The 20,648-nt window shown below is 40.1% G+C and overlaps 1 non-coding gene across 1 annotated transcript; it reads left to right on the top strand.

Moving 5' to 3' along the window:
* The first annotated feature begins 11,202 nt into the window (after window positions 1–11,202).
* LOC121386986 lies at window positions 11,203–11,334 on the top strand. Its single transcript, XR_005959764.1, has one exon. It is a non-coding gene; the product is annotated as a U11 spliceosomal RNA (small nuclear RNA).
* The last annotated feature ends 9,314 nt before the right edge of the window (window positions 11,335–20,648 follow it).

Below are 20,648 nucleotides of genomic sequence, written 5' to 3'. Positions count from 1 at the left end.
CACGACTGGTGTAACAAAGGCCGTGGTATGTAATATCCTGTCTGTGGGATGGTGCATATTAGAGATCCCTTGCTGCTAATCGAAAAAAGTAGCTCATGAAGTGGCGACAGCGGGTTTTCTCTCTATATATCTGTGTGGTTCTTAACCATATTATGTCTGACGCTATATAACCGTAAATAAAATGTGTTGAGTGTGTCGTTAAATAAAACAGTTCCTTCGAAAAGTTAAAACTATATATCGTCATCAAACAGATATTCCTTTCCTTTGTCTTGTTCTGCTACACATCACTGTAATCACGTAGCTGTCTGTTATGTGACATTTGTGACATTATATTACATATTTAATTTTAGGGCGGCATTTTCTGATGGGTTTAGTTTGAAGAATTCTTGTCAAAATTATCAAATGCTTGACATCCAATAGCGAATGATTAATTAATCGATGTGGTCTAGTGATGACGATAAAGGAAACCCACTTGAAATAGTTAGTCTGTGAAGCGCTAATACAGCCATATATGGGTGTGGAGAAAAACAAAATGTATGTGTAAAAAGACATGTTGATTTAATTATTTTCTTTGTCTGTAATCGGTATTGCGTTTCCACTAGGTTTTGTTCGACAGACTCTCAACGTATTGGTATATTGAACGTTTCGTTTGAAACAAAGACGTACCGTTAACAAAAATGATAGGAAGGTACTCGTGAAAACCTCCTCAATACTGGAATCCCTTAGCAACGATCCTTATCATTCTTAGTAACGCTCTCTGCATTCGAAGTCGTAAAACATTTGTGGGTTCAGTGGTTAACGGGCGGATTTGTTAACGGCCATTGACCGTTGCTATTTACATTAATAACACAAGAAAAAAGAGAAGGGGGGGGGGGGGGGGGTGGGGAGAGAGAGAAAGAGAGAAAAATACAATCGACCAGACGAAAGAAACAAAAAGAAAGAAAGACGCGCAATTATTATTATTTAATTATTTATTTATTTTTGGGGGGGGGGGGGGGGGGGGGGGTGTATATGTTCCTTTTGAAGGCAAAATCCCTTTAAGCTGCAGACACAGAGGTAATCTCGTTTCTTTCAGCTGAAGCCTTTGATTCAGGGCTCGAAATTAACACGAGATACGAAGCGAATTCGGGTTTCTAATCATTAGTTTCACAGGCAGGTTTTGCTTTCCGTCTCATTTTTGACAGTATTCCTTTTGTGAGCGATAACATACAATTTATAAGTTTATCAGTTTGTTCCTCCCCCAATTGTCCACATTGCTGTTAAAAACGTTACACTATGAAACTATTTTGAGAGCAATTTTTAGAATTGCTTCTGAATTTTCTGTATTCGCGCTACCACCTTGGAAAAGACTGTTTCCCACTGCAAAACGAATCTCAAACCGTGATGTCTAAAATGTTAATTATGTCAGTCATGGTCTCGAGCCGTGATGATTAAAATGTTAATTATGTCAGTCATAGTCTCGAGCCGTGATTAAAATGTTAATTATGTCAGTCATAATTTCGAGCCATGATGATTAAAATGTTAATTATGTCAGTCATAGTCTCGAGCCCTGATGATTAAAATGTTAATTATGTCAGTCATAATTTCGAGCCGTGATGATTAAAATGTTAATTATGTCAGTCATAGTCTCGAGCCGTGATGATTAAAATGTTAATTATGTCAGTCATAATTTCGAGCCGTGATGACTAAAATGTTAATTATGTCAGTAACAAACACAAAATATTAAAGTGACCGACCCTAGTTTTTAAACACTACAACGTATTTTTTACTATTAAAAACGTTTTAAATTATTTAAAACATTAATTTTCGTAAACCTCAAGTGATCCTGGTCATTCAGGTGTTGTTTTTTATAATACCCCAAAATAAATTTTTCATAATTCTAAAAACGCACATTGCTCTGAGAAGTAATGATTGTCGAGACAAGCTCTCGTTATTTTAGAGAGTATTTCTCTGTTTAAACATCACAGGTTTTAGTGTTTGGGGTTTTTGTTTTTGGTTTGTTATGTTTTGTTTGTTAGTTAGTTAGTTAGTTTTGTTTTGTGTTTGTTTGCTTTTTGTTTTTTGGGGGGATATTTGGGGAGAGGAGATGCGTTGTATCATAAAATGTTCATACAAAATGTTAACAGTTATTAGCGGCCATTTACAGTATCAAAGTCTATATATGCATTTGCGTTTCTGAATGTAACTCCAAAACTGGATCGTGCCATCAATAAGGTTTGGTTTTGTTTGTGATTTTGAGCTTTTTTCCAGTGTGTACCAAATATTGGGATGTTAAATCCATTTTTAGACGCTATGCTAATCATATTGTCTATACATACTGATATTTAAAAGACAAACACAAGGGACTGGAATTAATATGTAACACTAATCGTCACAGGTCTACTAGTCGGAAACCAATGCTATATTTTAATACTATTCACAAAGTAAACCATCTAATAGGCTAGCTACTAGTCGGAAACCAATGCTATATTTTAATACTATTCACAAAGTAAACCATCTAATAGGCTAGCTACTAGTCGGAAACCAATGCTATATTTTAATACTATTCACAAAGTAAACCATCTAATGGGCTAGCTACTTCGGAAACCAATGCTATATTTTAATACTATTCACAAAGTAAACCATCTAATGGGCTAGCTACTAGTCGGAAACCAATGCTATATTTTAATACTATTCACAAAGTAAACCATTTAGGCTAGCTACTAGTCGGAAACCAATGCTATATTTTAATACTATTCACAAAGTAAACCATCTAATAGGCTAGCTACTAGTCGGAAACCAATGCTATATTTTAATACTATTCACAAAGTAAACCATCTAATGGGCTAGCTACTAGTCGGAAACCAATGCTATATTTTAATACTATTCACAAGTAAACCATCTAATAGGCTAGCTACTAGTCGGAAACCAATGCTATATTTTAATACTATTCAGTAAACCATCTAATAGGCTAGCTACTAGTCGGAAACCAATGCTATATTTTAATACTATTCACAAAGTAAACCATCTAATAGGCTAGCTACTAGTCGGAAACCAATGTATATTTTAATAAACAAAGTTGCTACTAGTCGGAAACCAATGCTATATTTTAATACTTTCACAAAGTAAACCATCTAATAGGCTAGCTACTAGTCGGAAACCAATGCTATATTTTAATACTATTCACATAAACCATCTAATAGGCTAGCTACTAGTCGGAAACCAATGCTATATTTTAATACTATTCACAAAGTAAACCATCTAATGGGCTAGCTACTAGTCGGAAACCAATGCTATATTTTAATACTATTCACAAAGTAAACCATCTAATGGGCTAGCTACTAGTCGGAAACCAATGCTATATTTTAATACTATTCACAAAGTAAACCATCTAATGGGCTAGCTACTAGTCGGAAACCAATGCTATATTTTAATACTATTCACAAAGTAAACCATCTAATGGGCTAGCTACTAGTCGGAAACCAATGCTATATTTTAATACTATTCACAAAGTGCTACTAGTCGGAAACCAATGCTATATTTTAATACTATTCACAAAGTAAACCATCTAATGGGCTAGCTACTAGTCGGAAACCAATGCTATATTTTAATACTATTCACAAAGTAAACCATCTAATGGGCTAGCTACTAGTCGGAAACCAATGCTATATTTTAATACTATTCACAAAGTAAACCATCTAATGGGCTAGCTACTAGTCGGAAACCAATGCTATATTTTAATACTATTCACAAAGTAAACCATCTAATGGGCTAGCTACTTTGCTATATTTTAATACTATTCACAAAGTAAACCATCTAATGGGCTAGCTACTAGTCGGAAACCAATGCTATATTTTAATACTATTACAAAGTAAACCATCTAATGGGCTAGCTACTAGTCGGAAACCAATGCTATATTTTAATACTATTCACAAAGTAAACCATCTAATGGGCTAGCTACTAGTCGGAAACCAATGCTATATTTTAATACTATTCACAAAGTAAACCATCTAATGGGCTAGCTACTAGTCGGAAACCAATGCTATATTTTAATACTATTCACAAAGTAAACCATCTAATGGGCTAGCTACTAGTCGGAAACCAATGCTATATTTTAATAAAGTAAACCATCTAATGGGCTAGCTACTAGTCGGAAACCAATGCTATATTTTAATACTATTCACAAAGTAAACCATCTAATGGGCTAGCTACTAGTCGGAAACCATGCTATATTTTAATACTATTCACAAAGTAAACCATCTAATGGGCTAGCTACTAGTCGGAAACCAATGCTATATTTTAATACTATTCACAAAGTAAACCATCTAATGGGCTAGCTACTAGTCGGAAACCAATGCTATATTTTAATACTATTCACAAAGTAAACCATCTAATGGGCTAGCTACTAGTCGGAAACCAATGCTATATTTTAATACTATTCACAAAGTAAACCATCTAATGGGCTAGCTACTAGTCGGAAACCAATGTTATAATGTTTCACAAAGTAAAACCAATGCTATATTTTAATACTATTCACAAAGTAAACCATCTAATAGGCTAGCTACTAGTCGGAAACCAATGCTATATTTTAATACTATTCACAAAGTAAACCATCTAATAGGCTAGCTATTAGTTGGAAACGTTATAATGTTTCACAAAGTAAATAGTTAAAATGTCCCTATTGGTCGGAAAGACGTTATAATGTTCACAAAGTAAGTAGTTAAAATGTCCCTATTGGTCGGGAAGATGTTATAATGTTCACAAAGTAAATAGTTAAATAGTACATATTGGTCGAAACGACGTTATAATGTTCACAAAGTAAATAGTTAAAATGTCCCTATTGGTCGGAAAGATGTTATAATGTTCACAAAGTAAATAGTTAAAATGTCCCTATTGGTCGGAATGTTATAATGTTTAACAAAGTAAATTGCTAAAACAAAAAATCACTATTGGTCGGAATGTTATAATGTTTAACAAAGTAAATTGCTAAAAAAAAAAATCACTATTGGTCGGAATGTTATAATGTTTCACAAAGTGTTCATAATGTTTCACAAAGTAAATTGTTAAAAAAGTCCTTATTAGTCGAAAAGATGTTGTAATGTTCACAAAGAAATGTCATAAGTCCGTATTGGTCAAAAGAGTAAAATCGTTAAAAAATGTCCTTATTAGTCGAAAAGATGTTGTAATGTTCACAAAGAAATTGTTTAATAAGTCCGTATTGGTCGAAAAGATGTTATAATGTTCACAAAGAAATGTGTTTAGAAAGGTCTACTAGTCAGAAACGTGTAATAATGTTCACATAGTAAATGTTTGAAAATGTTTTCGTAGTCGGGAAACAGTAACAATGTTCAAATTGTAAAAAGTAAAACAGACAAAAGACTACTAGTCAAAAACATGGTCACAAAGTCAGAAATACTAATTTTAATATATAATGTAATTTCTTACCTTCCACAGACGATACGAGAAGAGCGCACAGAAGAAGGGAAGTCATCGCGGATGTTCGTGGACGTTCACGGGTCGAGTGAATCACCGCAAAGAGACAGATGATGATAATCGCGGCATGCATGACATAGGTATGTAGATACAAAGGTCAATATTGACATCTTCGATCTCAATCCATAAACTGTTAGAGTAGCTGGTTAAAACAAACACGAATGAAATGAGTAGATGGATGGATCGATAGACAGATGAATGAATGATTGAAAAAAAAAAATGAATGAATCAATGGATATGGATGAATGAAAGGAAAGATATATGGGTGGACAGATACAAATAATGACTAAAGGGGGTGAATTGGAATTGCGAGAGGTATACAGTAAAACGGGTATTATTCGCGAATGTGTAATTTTCGCGTTTTTCGCGTTTTTAATTTAGCCGCGAAAATTACACTTACGCATCATACAGTCTATATTCACCGTGTTTTTGTTTACGATTTATAGAAGTGTTTAATTTATCAACGGCATCATTGACGGGCCTATGTCGATGGAACTTTTTCGATCGTTAAACACACTGAAGTCTCAGGTAAACCAACAGTTTCAGGTTTGTCCGCGCTTTTTTTAACCACTGCAAAATTGAGCCTGCCATAACGCTGTTTTTATGAAGAATCATAAATGTAGTTGATTTTTGGAACAGACATTCTTACTGGTATTGTTAAGCTGTGAATAAACATTTAGAAATTAGTATAATGAGACATTTTTAATTGGCCAATTAAAATAAGGGACACAAATGGTTTTGTAAACTTCTAGAAAAACGTCATCGACAAGTGACAAAAACAAAAGAGGTGAGACGTTTTTAACAACCGATGTTTAAACATTAAAACAAGATTACTAGCACAAGTGTTTGTCTTTATTTCACACTTTCTAGAGAGTTGACTGAACCACATCCTGGATTAATTTCATTAATTGTACACATAGTGTGGTCGCCGCTGGACATGTGGCTGCAGCACTTAGCGGAGTCGCTCAGAAAGGGATAATATTACGTATACCTCTGTTGACCACTCTAGTGTCGATGTACCAAAGTATAGTTTTGTACGTGTTAGTAATTTACTACCGCGAATAATACCCGTTTTACAGTATATATATATATATATATATATATATATATATATATATATATAGAGATAGAGAGAGAGAGAGAGAGAGAGAGAGAGAGAGAGAGAGAGAGAGAGAGAGAGAGATAAACGTATCTTTCATGTGTACGTCCGCCTAGACAAGACAGTACATACCACGTGCGTTGATGTACCAGTCATCTAACACTATTTCAGACTAAAATAGCTTCACCACCCCTCTACACACACACACACACACACACACACACACACACACACACACACACACACACACACACACACACCATCTACCTACACTACCCAGAAAAGAAAAAAGCTGTGATGGAGGACGAACCCAGTACCTACCAGCCTTAAGTCTGATAGATTAGCTGACACACCACCGAGGTTAATACCATGATTTGAACCCAGTACCTACCAGCCTTAAGTCTGATAGATTAGCTGACACACCACCGAGGATAATACCATGATTTGAACTCAGTACCTACCAGTCTTAAGTCAGATGGATTAGCTGACACACCACCGAGGTTAATACCATGATTTGAATCCAGACCTACCAGCATTAAGTCTGATAGACTAGCTGACACACCACCGAGGTTAATACCATGATTTGAACCCAGTACCTACCAGTCTTAAGTCTGATAGATTAGCTGACACACCACCGAGGTTAATACCATGATTTGAACCCAGTACCTACCAGTCTTAAGTCTGATAGACTAGCTGACACACCACCGAGGTTAATACCATGATTTGAACCCAGTACCTACCAGCCTCAAGTCAGATGGATTAGCTGACACACCACCGAGGTTAATACCATGATTTGAACCCAGTACCTACCAGTCTTAAGTCTGATAGACTAGCTGACACACCACCGAGGTTAATACCATGATTTGAACCCAGTACCTACCAGCCTCAAGTCAGATGGATTAGCTGACACACCACCGAGGTTAATACCATGATTTGAACCCAGTACCTACCAGCCTTAAGTCAGATTAGCTGACACACCACCGAGGTTAATACCATGATTTGAACCCAGTACCTACCAGCCTTAAGTCTGATAGATTAGCTGACACACCACCGAAACCGGTATTCATTTACAAAACCACAAAGCACAGCACTTTTAGCAGTGTCATGTGAAACGGAAATCTGCATGTATCAATGTCGTATCAATGACTAATCGGAAGTTTTCTAATAATTTCAGTCATCACAAAGTGCCTTATGCGAAATTATGTTTTGGTTAATGTTTTGCGTTAAGTTAAACATGGACTATCAACTGTCACGACGGTGTTGGCCAACTCGACAGTTGCGTAATTTCCTCCACTACCAGGTTACGCTCAGATAACAACTAATCGGTCGTAGGAGTTGTATACGACGAGAATCGCGTTGTAAGAGCGCTCAGATTAACAACTAATCAGTCGTAGGTGTTGTATACGACGAGAATCGTGTTGTAAGAGCGCTCAGATTAACAACTAATCAGTCGTAGGAGTTGTATTCGACGAGAATCACGTTGTAAGAGCGCTCAGATTGACAACTAATCAGTCGTAGTAGTTGTATACGACGTGAATCGCGTTGTAAGAGCGCTCAGATTAACAACTAATCAGTCGTAGGTGTTGTATACGACGAGAATCGCGTTGTAAGAGCGCTCAGATTAACAACTAATCAGTCGTAGGAGTTGTATTCGACGAGAATCACGTTGTAAGAGCGCTCAGATTGACAACTAATCAGTCGTAGTAGTTGTATACGACGTGAATCGCGTTGTAAGAGCGCTCAGATAACAACTAATCGGTCATAGGAGTTGTATACGACGAGAATCGCGTTGTAAGAGCGCTCAGATAACAACTAATCGGTCGTAGGAGTTGTTTACGACGAGAATCGCGTTGTAAGAGCGCTCAGATAACAAACATCGATATATAGACATTTGTTGCTGTAAATTAGTGTGTGACACAAAACATTAATTGTGAGGAAGAAATGTTATAATCGGTGGGAAAGTGTCGAACGATTAGAAGAGTTCGACAATGCGTGTTTTGTGATAGCTGCAAGCTATATCCGCTGTACGGTGCCAGACGATTAGAAGAGTTCGACAATGCGTGTTTTGTGATAGCTGCAAGCTATATCCGCTGTACGGTGCCAGACGATTAGAAGAGTTCGACAATGCGTGTTTTGTGATAGCTGCAAGCTATATCCGCTGTACGGTGCCAGACGATTAGAAGAGTTCGACAATGCGTGTTTTGTGATAGCTGCAAGCTATATCCGCTGTACGGTGCCAGACGATTAGAAGAGTTCGACAATGCGTGTTTTGTGATAGCTGCAAGCTATATCCGCTGTACGGTGCCAGACGATTAGAAGAGTTCGACAATGCGTGTTTTGTGATAGCTGCAAGCTATATCCGCTGTACGGTGCCAAACGATTAGAAGAGTTCGACAATGCGTGTTTTGTGATAACTGCAAGCTATATCCGCTGTACGGTGCCAAACGATTAGAAGAGTTCGACAATGCGTGTTTTGTGATAGCTGCAAGCTATATTCGCTGTACGGTGTCAAACGATTAGAAGAGTTCGACAATGCGTGTTTTGTGATAACTGCAAGCTATATCCGCTGTACGGTGCCAGACGATTAGAAGAGTTCGACAATGCGTGTTTTGTGATAACTGCAAGCTATATCCGCTGTACGGTGTCACACGATTAGAAGAGTACGACAATGCGTGTTTTGTGATAACTGCAAGCTATATCCGCTGTACGGTGTCAAACGATTAGAAGAGTTCGACAATGAGAGTTTTATGATAGCCGTAAGCTATATCCGCTGTACGGTGCCAACAGAGCGTAAAGGCCAGAAACAGCAGGTTTACACTTTACAACAAATCGAAACCTATTTCTGTCCGTCAGTTTATTCAACAATTAGTGAACTCTTCTGTGATCGAAGGAAAGAAAAAAAAAAGTAAAATGATAAGCGTGCAAGGCGAGGGGTGGGGTGGGGGTGGGGGTGGCGAGGGGTCAACTGCCTCGATAATGCTGGAACACAACCTCAAATTTGGGCACAAAATATTGAGGTATTCGGAAAAAATATGCTAACCATAGACCTTTTTTTACAATTTTTTTCCATTATTCGACCTACAAAATTAGTTATAATCCATGTAAAAACGCTTTTGCAATCCTATATAGCTGTTTGGCAGTAATGCTAATATGAATAAATGTTATTCAGATTCCGGCATTTCAGTTTAATTGGGGGAAAACCAGCCTTCTCCTTACAACAATGGAAGCCCGTACGCCTTTGAGTAAATTAGTTTTCCTCTTTTATGATTTGTTTTCGTGTTTTTAATTTTCCGTTTCAGTAGCGTATGAAGGTGCCACAAAGTGTGTGTATGTGGGGTGGGGGGGGGGGGCACACATACATGTAGGCCTACATATATAAACCATTGCTGCTGCTACTGGATCAAGAAGAGTGGTGGTGGGGGTGTCAGTGCGTTTAATCTCTTTTTTTTAATATATAGACAGGTGCCGCTGTTTACGGTTACAACGTCATAGAACATTGAAATATATGTTTGAAATGTATGTCCGTTCTTTTGTTGTTTTTGTTTGGGGTTTTCTCGTAGGATTTTTGTTTTGTTTGTTTGCGGGTCTTCCTTTCCGAGGGGAAGGGCTGTCTTGTATTTTGTATTTATTTATTTGTTTTGTTTGTTTGCGGGTCTTCTTTTCCGAGGGGAAAGGCTGTCTTGTATTTTGTATTTATTTATTTGTTTTTACTGTGCGTACTATTCATAAAAAAATATATGTACTGTTTAGTGTACTTTAAACCAACGAATAATAAATACATGTATTTCCCTACAAATCTTGTTTGCTGCTAACAGAAACATCCAGTGGTCTTTATCTGAAGACTGCGTGTCAGAATGACCAATTACTTCACTTCCAATAGCTGATGATTAATACATCGATGTACTCTAGTGGTGTCGTTACAAAAATTAATGTGGTTGACGAATTTAAAGGTGATTATAAAACATGGAGTTACAGTGAAGTCGGAACATCGTCTGTAAAACCAACTGCTACAGCGAGCCACCGTACCCTGCAGCGATTTAAATACGAGATTATAATACTATTAAACGTATACGAAGATCTACGAACTTGAAATTAATTTGTTTTAATTAATACTGATTGTTTCTAGTCGGAAGATTTTCCGTATGACAGTAGCAATATCCGGTGTATTTAATACGTTTTATTAAAACATTCCTCTCTTCGTTTTCAGCAAACCAACTGATTATATAAAACACGCGTGTCCTTTCCATTTGCGACATTCCTTTCCTTTAGTGTAGCTTATATTCTTATATTACATGTATGTGCATACTGTTAAAACCAATCAACTCAGGGACTCAGGCTTTCTAGCATTTTGTGGTGATGCGTTTGTAAACAAAATTAACTCAATCAGGAAAGAGTTTTGTTCCAGCTGCTGTTTTTTATGATTGATTAAATGCAATTTAAGTTTAAAATGAAAGGTAAAACATATTTTTTATAGTTTGTTAATTGTACAAAAGAATTGTTAATAACAGAAGTGTAAGAAGTTATACATGTATGAAACATTGTAATTATTAAAAGACATAAATTAAATATGAGACACCTCTAATGAGATTCAGTTCTTGACCTATATAAACGCCAAGAACAGATTCTTGTATTAAAAGGGCCTTTGCTATTTCGTAGTACGTGGGTTCTAAATTGGAATCTGCGCGGAATCGCTATCAAGAGATTTCGGAGGTGTAATTTTTGCTATTTCGTGGCAGTTGGTGCTCGATTGGCCCGACGCCCAGTTAATAATTCAAAAATAGTATCGAAACGTTGTTTTAGAGTGACTTAGGTTGGTAATTCCGTTCCACTCTTCTCTACCCGCCTCAATTCATTTTCCTGGGGAGTCCGACTCGATTTTCACGCCAGTCTATCCAACGAAAAGACGGGTTCACTGATCCTGCGATCATAGCGCTCTGCCCACTGAGCTAGATCCCGCCAGTTTTCCGGAATATCGGGTGACACAATCAGTTTCCGAGCAGTACATACCCGTACTTTTTTGTTACAAGTACCAGGACGCCCACGAATAAATTATATTAAATTAGCCAAAAGTGGTAACTTGATTTTAAGCAAATAGTTGTAAATATATAAACTGTAAGTTAACAGTACGAAAACCCCCCACAAAAAACCCACCCACCAACAAAACAAAAAAAGAAAGACAAAAAACCCAACAAACAAACAAACAAAAAACCCAACAAACAAACAAACAAAAAAACCCATCCACCATTGCGGTACTAGGCAAAAATATTTTACAATGTCTAATACAATAGGATTAGCGGCTATTAAATTTGATGTAAATTTAGCAAATTAACAGTGAGAAATAGCAAATGGGGGGGGGGGGGGGGGGGGGTCCAGTTGTAAACGCTTGCCTGGTGCGCTGTTGACTTAGAATCGATCCCCGTCGTTGGCCCATTGGGCCATTTCTCATCCCAGCCAGTGTGCCACGACTGGTATATCAAAGGCCGTGGTATGTGCTATCCTGTCTGTGGGATAGTGCATATAAAAGATCCCTTGCTGGAAAAATGTAGCAGGTTTCCTCTCTAAGACTGTTTGTCAAATTATCAACTGTTTGACATCCAGAAGCCGATGATTAATAAATCAATGCGCTCTAGTGGTGTCACTAAACAAAACAAACTTCATGTAGCAAATGTTATGGTCCCCACGACAAGTTGCAGCAAATAATCGATCTTCACACCTTCGGGAATACTAGTACCCATTTAGTCCCATCTCACCTGTGTATCGGTTAAGAAAGTATGACTCTGGAATGCATCTAATTGCCTCTGGGTAGGCTAAGTATGACTGTGGAATGCATCTAATTGCCTCTGGGTAGGCTAAGTATGACTGTGGAATGCATCTAATTGCCTCTGGGTAGGCTAAGTATGACTGGAATGCATCTAATTGCCTCTGGGTAGGCTAAGTATGACTGGAATGCATCTAATTGCCTCTGGGTAGGCTAAGTATGACTGTGGAATGCATCTAATTGCCTCTGGGTAGGCTAAGTATGACTGGAATGCATCTAATTGCCTCTGGGTAGGCTAAGTATGACTGTGGAATGCATCTAATTGCCTCTGGGTAGGCTAAGTATGACTGTGGAATGCATCTAATTGCCTCTGGGTAGGCTAAGTATGACTGTGGAATGCATCTAATTGCCTCTGGGTAGGCTAAGTATGACTGTGGAATGCATCTAATTGCCTCTGGGTAGGCTAAGTATGACTGTGGAATGCATCTAATTGCCTCTGGGTAGGCTAAGTATGACTGTGGAATGCATCTAATTGCCTCTGGGTAGGCTAAGTATGACTGGAATGCATCTAATTGCCTCTGGGTAGGCTAAGTATGACTGGAATGCATCTAATTGCCTCTGGGTAGGCTAAGTATGACTGTGGAATGCATCTAATTGCCTCTGGGTAGGCTAAGTATGACTGGAATGCATCTAATTGCCTCTGGGTAGGCTAAGTATGACTGGAATGCATCTAATTGCCTCTGGGTAGGCTAAGTATGACTGTGGAATGCATCTAATTGCCTCTGGGTAGGCTAAGTATGACTGGAATGCATCTAATTGCCTCTGGGTAGGCTAAGTATGACTGTGGAATGCATCTAATTGCCTCTGGGTAGGCTAAGTATGACTGTGGAATGCATCTAATTGCCTCTGGGTAGGCTAAGTATGACTGTGGAATGCATCTAATTGCCTCTGGGTAGACTTAAGTATGACTGTGGAATGCATCTAATTGCCTCTGGGTAGGCTAAGTATGACTGTGGAATGCATCTAATTGCCTCTGGGTAGCCTGAGTATGACTGTGGAATGCATCTAATTGCCTCTGGGTAGACTTAAGTATGACTGTGGAATGCATCTAATTGCCTCTGGGTAGGCTAAGTATGACTGTGGAATGCATCTAATTGCCTCTGGGTAGGCTAAGTATGACTGTGGAATGCATCTAATTGCCTCTGGGTAGGCTAAGTATGACTGTGGAATGCATCTAATTGCCTCTGGGTAGGCTAAGTATGACTGTGGAATGCATCTAATTGCCTCTGGGTAGGCTAAGTATGACTGTGGAATGCATCTAATTGCCTCTGGGTAGGCTAAGTATGACTGTGGAATGCATCTAATTGCCTCTGGGTAGGCTAAGTATGACTGGAATGCATCTAATTGCCTCTGGGTAGGCTAAGTATGACTGGAATGCATCTAATTGCCTCTGGGTAGGCTAAGTATGACTGTGGAATGCATCTAATTGCCTCTGGGTAGGCTAAGTATGACTGTGGAATGCATCTAATTGCCTCTGGGTAGGCTAAGTATGACTGTGGAATGCATCTAATTGCCTCTGGGTAGACTTAAGTATGACTGTGGAATGCATCTAATTGCCTCTGGGTAGGCTAAGTATGACTGTGGAATGCATCTAATTGCCTCTGGGTAGCCTGAGTATGACTGTGGAATGCATCTAATTGCCTCTGGGTAGACTTAAGTATGACTGTGGAATGCATCTAATTGCCTCTGGGTAGGCTAAGTATGACTGTGGAATGCATCTAATTGCCTCTGGGTAGGCTAAGTATGACTGTGGAATGCATCTAATTGCCTCTGGGTAGGCTAAGTATGACTGTGGAATGCATCTAATTGCCTCTGGGTAGGCTAAGTATGACTGTGGAATGCATCTAATTGCCTCTGGGTAGGCTAAGCCTGACATTTGTACATTCACTAAACTATGACAATATACTGCATGATAAAAAAATAAAAATAAAAATAAAATAAATGGGAAAAGAAAACAAACTTATTGAGAACAGTTGAATTAATACTGTTATTACATTCCAATTACCTCTTTTTTGAAGGAGGCGACATGTCGAAAGTTGATTTATAGTCAATTGCGGATCACACAACAATTAACTAGAAGTACAGATGGTAAACAAAAGAGTAAAGAAACACAAAACAAACGTTTTAAAGACTGTATATGAGGCAACCTGTAATCAGCAGCTATTGTCTTAAGCGGTCGTTTTTCTCTACTCCCTTGTGCGACCGTTTAAGACAGGTTTGACAGTATATAATATATTCGATGTTTTTAAATTTGCCCCACCCCCAGCTCTTTACACTGTGGTTTTATATAATTAGATACATTGTATTCTCAATGTAAATACTATTTTCATATACACGTGTACATACCTTTTTGACACCAATTAGTTTCATATACAAGTGTACTTACCTTTTTGACACCAATTAGTTGCATATACATGTGTACTTACCTTTTTGACACCAGTTATGTTTGTGCTGGGATGTCGTTAAATATTCATTAATTCATTGAAACCCACTCGAGGTATAACGAGGTGAACTACTGTTTATTGTACACACCGCTCCAGATCTATGATGTGATGATCATACATTGGCCGTGTTTGACGTGACCTATAACGAGGTGAACTACTGTTTATTATACACACCGCTCCAGATCTATGATGTGATGATCATACATTGGCCGTGTTTGACGTGACCTATAACGAGGTGAACTACTGTTTATTATACACACCGCTCCAGATCTATGATGTGATGACCATACATTGGCCGTGTTTGACGTGACCTATAACGAGGTGAACTACTGTTTATTATACACACCGCTCCAGATCTATGATGTGATGATCATACATTGGCCGTGTTTGACGTGACCTATAACGAGGTGAACTACTGTTTATTATACACACCGCTCCAGATCTATGATGTGATGATCGTACATTGGCCCTGTTTGACGTGACCTATAACGAGGTGAACTACTGTTTATTATACACACCGCTCCAGATCTATGATGTGATGATCATACATTGGCCGTGTTTGACGTGACCTATAACGAGGTGAACTACTGTTTATGATGCACACCGCTCCAGATCTATGATGTGATGATCATACATTGGCCGTGTTTGACGTGACCTATAACGAGGTGAACTACTGTTTATAATACACACCGCTCCAGATCTATGATGTGATGATCATACATTGGCCGTGTTTGACGTGACCTATAACGAGGTGAACTACTGTTTATTATACACACCGCTCCAGATCTATGATGTGATGATCATACATTGGCCGTGTTTGACGTGACCTATAACGAGGTGAACTACTGTTTATTATACACACCGCTCCAGATCTATGATGTGATGATCATACATTGGCCGTGTTTGACGTGACCTATAACGAGGTGAACTACTGTTTATTATACACACCGCTCCAGATCTATGATGTGATGATCATACATTGGCCGTGTTTGACGTGACCTATAACGAGGTGAACTACTGTTTATTATACACACCGCTCCAGATCTATGATGTGATGATCATACATTGGCCGTGTTTGACGTGACCTATAACGAGGTGAACTACTGTTTATGATGCACACCGCTCCATATCTATGATGTGATGATCATACATTGGCCATGTTTGACGTGACCTATAACGAGGTGAACTACTGTTTATTATACACACCGCTCCAGATCTATGATGTGATGATCATACATTGGCTGTGTTTGACGTGACCTATAACGAGGTGAACTACTGTTTATTATGCACACCGCTCCAGATCTATGATGTGATGATCATACATTGGCCGTGTTTGACGTGACCTATAACGAGGTGAACTACTGTTTATTATACACACCGCTCCAGATCTATGATGTGATGATCATACATTGGCCGTGTTTGACGTGACCTGTAACGAGGTGAACTACTGTTTATTATACACACCGCTCCAGATCTATGATGTGATGATCATACATTGGCCGTGTTTGACGTGACCTATAACGAGGTGAACTACTGTTTATTATACACACCGCTCCAGATCTATGATGTGATGATCATACATTGGCCGTGTTTGACGTGACCTATAACGAGGTGAACTACTGTTTATTATACACACCGCTCCAGATCTATGATGTGATGATCATACATTGGCCCTGTTTGACGTGACCTATAACGAGGTGAACTACTGTTTATTATACACACCGCTCCAGATCTATGATGTGATGATCATACATTGGCCGTGTTTGACGTGACCTATAACGAGGTGAACTACTGTTTATTATACACACCGCTCCAGATCTATGATGTGATGATCATACATTGGCCGTGTTTGACGTGACCTATAACGAGGTGAACTACTGTTTATTATACACACCGCTCCAGATCTATGATGTGATGATCATACATTGGCCGTGTTTGACGTGACCTATAACGAGGTGAACTACTGTTTATGATGCACACCGCTCCATATCTATGATGTGATGATCATACATTGGCCGTGTTTGACGTGACCTATAACGAGGTGAACTACTGTTTATTATACACACCGCTCCAGATCTATGATGTGATGATCATACATTGGCCGTGTTTGACGTGACCTATAACGAGGTGAACTACTGTTTATTATGCACACCGCTCCAGATCTATGATGTGATGATCATACATTGGCCGTGTTTGACGTGACCTATAACGAGGTGAACTACTGTTTATTATACACACCGCTCCAGATCTATGATGTGATGATCATACATTGGCCGTGTTTGACGTGACCTATAACGAGGTGAACTACTGTTTATTATACACACCGCTCCAGATCTATGATGTGATGATCATACATTGGCCGTGTTTGACGTGACCTATAACGAGGTGAACTACTGTTTATTATACACACCGCTCCAGATCTATGATGTGATGATCATACATTGGCCGTGTTTGACGTGACCTATAACGAGGTGAACTACTGTTTATTATACACACCGCTCCAGATCTATGATGTGATGATCATACATTGGCCGTGTTTGACGTGACCTATAACGAGGTGAACTACTGTTTATGATGCACACCGCTCCAGATCTATGATGTGATGATCATACATTGGCCGTGTTTGACGTGACCTATAACGAGGTGAACTACTGTTTATAATACACACCGCTCCAGATCTATGATGTGATGATCATACATTGGCCGTGTTTGACGTGACCTATAACGAGGTGAACTACTGTTTATTATACACACCGCTCCAGATCTATGATGTGATGATCATACATTGGCCGTGTTTGACGTGACCTATAACGAGGTGAACTACTGTTTATTATACACACCGCTCCAGATCTATGATGTGATGATCATACATTGGCCGTGTTTGACGTGACCTATAACGAGGTGAACTACTGTTTATTATACACACCGCTCCAGATCTATGATGTGATGATCATACATTGGCCCTGTTTGACGTGACCTATAACGAGGTGAACTACTGTTTATGATGCACACCGCTCCAGATCTATGATGTGATGATCATACATTGGCCGTGTTTGACGTGACCTATAACGAGGTGAACTACTGTTTATTATACACACCGCTCCAGATCTATGATGTGATGATCATACATTGGCCGTGTTTGACGTGACCTATAACGAGGTGAACTACTGTTTATTATACACACCGCTCCAGATCTATGATGTGATGATCATACATTGGCCGTGTTTGACGTGACCTATAACGAGGTGAACTACTGTTTATGATGCACACCGCTCCATATCTATGATGTGATGATCATACATTGGCCCTGTTTGACGTGACCTATAACGAGGTGAACTACTGTTTATGATGCACACCGCTCCAGATCTATGATGTGATGATCAAACATTGGCCGTGTTTGACGTGACCTATAACGAGGTGAACTACTGTTTATTATACACACCGCTCCAGATCTATGATGTGATGATCATACATTGGCCGTGTTTAACGTGACCTATAACGAGGTGAGCTACTATTTATTATACACACGGCTCCAGATCTATGATGTGATGATCATACATTGGCCGTGTTTGACGTGACCTATAATAATAATAATAATAATAATAGATTTTTATTTCAGATCAGAGATCCATAGAACATATATAAACATCACATACAAAACTTACTGTTTATGATGCACACTGCTCCAGATCTATGATGTGATGATCATACATTGGTTGTGTTTGACGTGACCTTTTTCTATAAAGGGTCTTCCCATACAACACTAACATCGTCTGTGTTGGTTGCAAGCTGAAGATCACAGTGCAGGCCCATAGCAACCAGGGCTGGTGATAGGGGGTGGTACTGTGCTCCCCACTCGAGCAACCAGGGCTGGTGATAGGGGGTGGTACTGTGCTCCTCACTCGAGCAATCATGGCTGGTGATAGGGGGTGGTACTGTGCTCCCCACTCGAGCAATCATGGCTGGTGATAGGGGGTGGTACTGTGCTCCTCACTCGAGCAATCATGGCTGGTGATAGGGGGTGGTACTGTGCTCTCCACTCGAGCAATCATGGCTGGTGATAGGGGGTGGTACTGTGCTCCCCACTCGAGCAACCAGGGCTGGTGATAGGGGGTGGTACTGTGCTCTCCACTCGAGTAATCATGGCTGGTGATAGGGGGTGGTACTGTGCTCCCCACTCGAGGAACCAGGGCTGGTGATAGGGGGTGGTACTGTGCTCCCCACTCGAGGAACCAGGGCTGGTGATAGGGGGTGGTACTGTGCTCCCCACTCGAGCAACCAGGGCTGGTGATAGGGGGTGGTACTGTGCTCCCCACTCGAGGAACCAGGGCTGGTGATAGGGGGTGGTACTGTGCTCCCCACTCGAGGAACCAGGGCTGGTGATAGGGGGTGGTACTGTGCTCCCCACTCGAGGAACCAGGGCTGGTGATAGGGGGTGGTACTGTGCTCCCCACTCGAGCAACCAGGGCTGGTGATAGGGGGTGGTACTGTGCTCCCCACTCGAGGAACCAGGGCTGGTGATAGGGGGTGGTACTGTGCTCCCCACTCGAGGAACCAGGGCTGGTGATAGGGGGTGGTACTGTGCTCCCCACTCGAGGAACCAGGGCTGGTGATAGGGGGTGGTACTGTGCTCCCCACTCGAGGAACCAGGGCTGGTGATAGGGGGTGGTACTGTGCTCCCCACTCGAGCAACCAGGGCTGGTGATAGGGGGTGGCACTGTGCTCCTCACTCGAGCAACCAGGGCTGGTGATAGGGGGTGGTACTGTGCTCCTCACTCGAGCAACCAGGGCTGGTGATAGGGGGTGGTACTGTGCTCCCCACTCGAGTACGGAAATGTATGTGGTTGTTTTTTTTTGTCCTGTGGGAAGTGTTGTGATATGTTGAAAACAGAAAACCCAAATGTAAAGGGGATAAGTTTGATAAAAAATATGCCAAGTGAACATTTGTAGGTAAACATTTTGTTTTGTCATGTTCCGTACTCGTGCGCTTCCGCCTGTAAAACTGATCCCTAGATATTACAATGAGGTGTTTTGGAGAACAAAGCAACATAAAATAACCAATAATGAAGAGACATACACAGAACTATTGGTGTTCATTTATCGATGTGTTCGACTCCACTTTAACAGTCACACTACGCGATAAGGGTCTACAGATCCGCGGGCGACCACATTTGTGAAACAATGAAACTCGCCTGGTCTGTAGTTTTAAACAACAGCGTCGGCCCATGGTGTTAAAACCCATTTACATATCCACGACTGTAAACACAGTTAGACGACAATGGTCTTTGACTACCGACAACAATACCCGGTTTCAAATGGTTAAATTCGGTTGGCGAACAATAGCAAAGAGCGTCTGTGTCTGAGAGTGCGATGTCACTACGCACCACTGCGCCTGCAGGTATTGGTAGACCAAATAGCACCACAGTTGAAACCACTGCGCCTGCAGGTATTGGTAGACCAAATAGCACCACAGTTGGAACCACTGCGCCTGCAGGTATTGGTAGACCAAATAGCACCACAGTTGGAACCACTGCGCCTGCAGGTATTGGTAGACCAAATAGCACCACAGTTGGAACCACTGCGCCTGCAGGTATTGGTAGACCAAATAGCACCACAGTTGGAAGCACTGCGCCTGCAGGTATTGGTAGACCAAATAGCACCACAGTTGGAAGCGAGTTGAACATTAAATAGAGAATGGAATACTGCCACGCCTGCACTATATGACTGGGTTTAACCAGCGCCCCACGACAGCGATATCACAGGTCGAGGTGTCTGCTGTCTTCTTAAATGCCCATTGGTGAGAACAACATTCGTT

This window comes from Gigantopelta aegis, chromosome 12 (genome assembly GCF_016097555.1).
Source record: "Gigantopelta aegis isolate Gae_Host chromosome 12, Gae_host_genome, whole genome shotgun sequence".
Classification (NCBI taxonomy): Eukaryota; Metazoa; Mollusca; class Gastropoda; order Neomphalida; family Peltospiridae; genus Gigantopelta; species Gigantopelta aegis.
The sequence above is the reverse complement of the archived record's forward strand: the minus strand, read 5'-3'. Positions and strand labels throughout refer to the sequence as shown.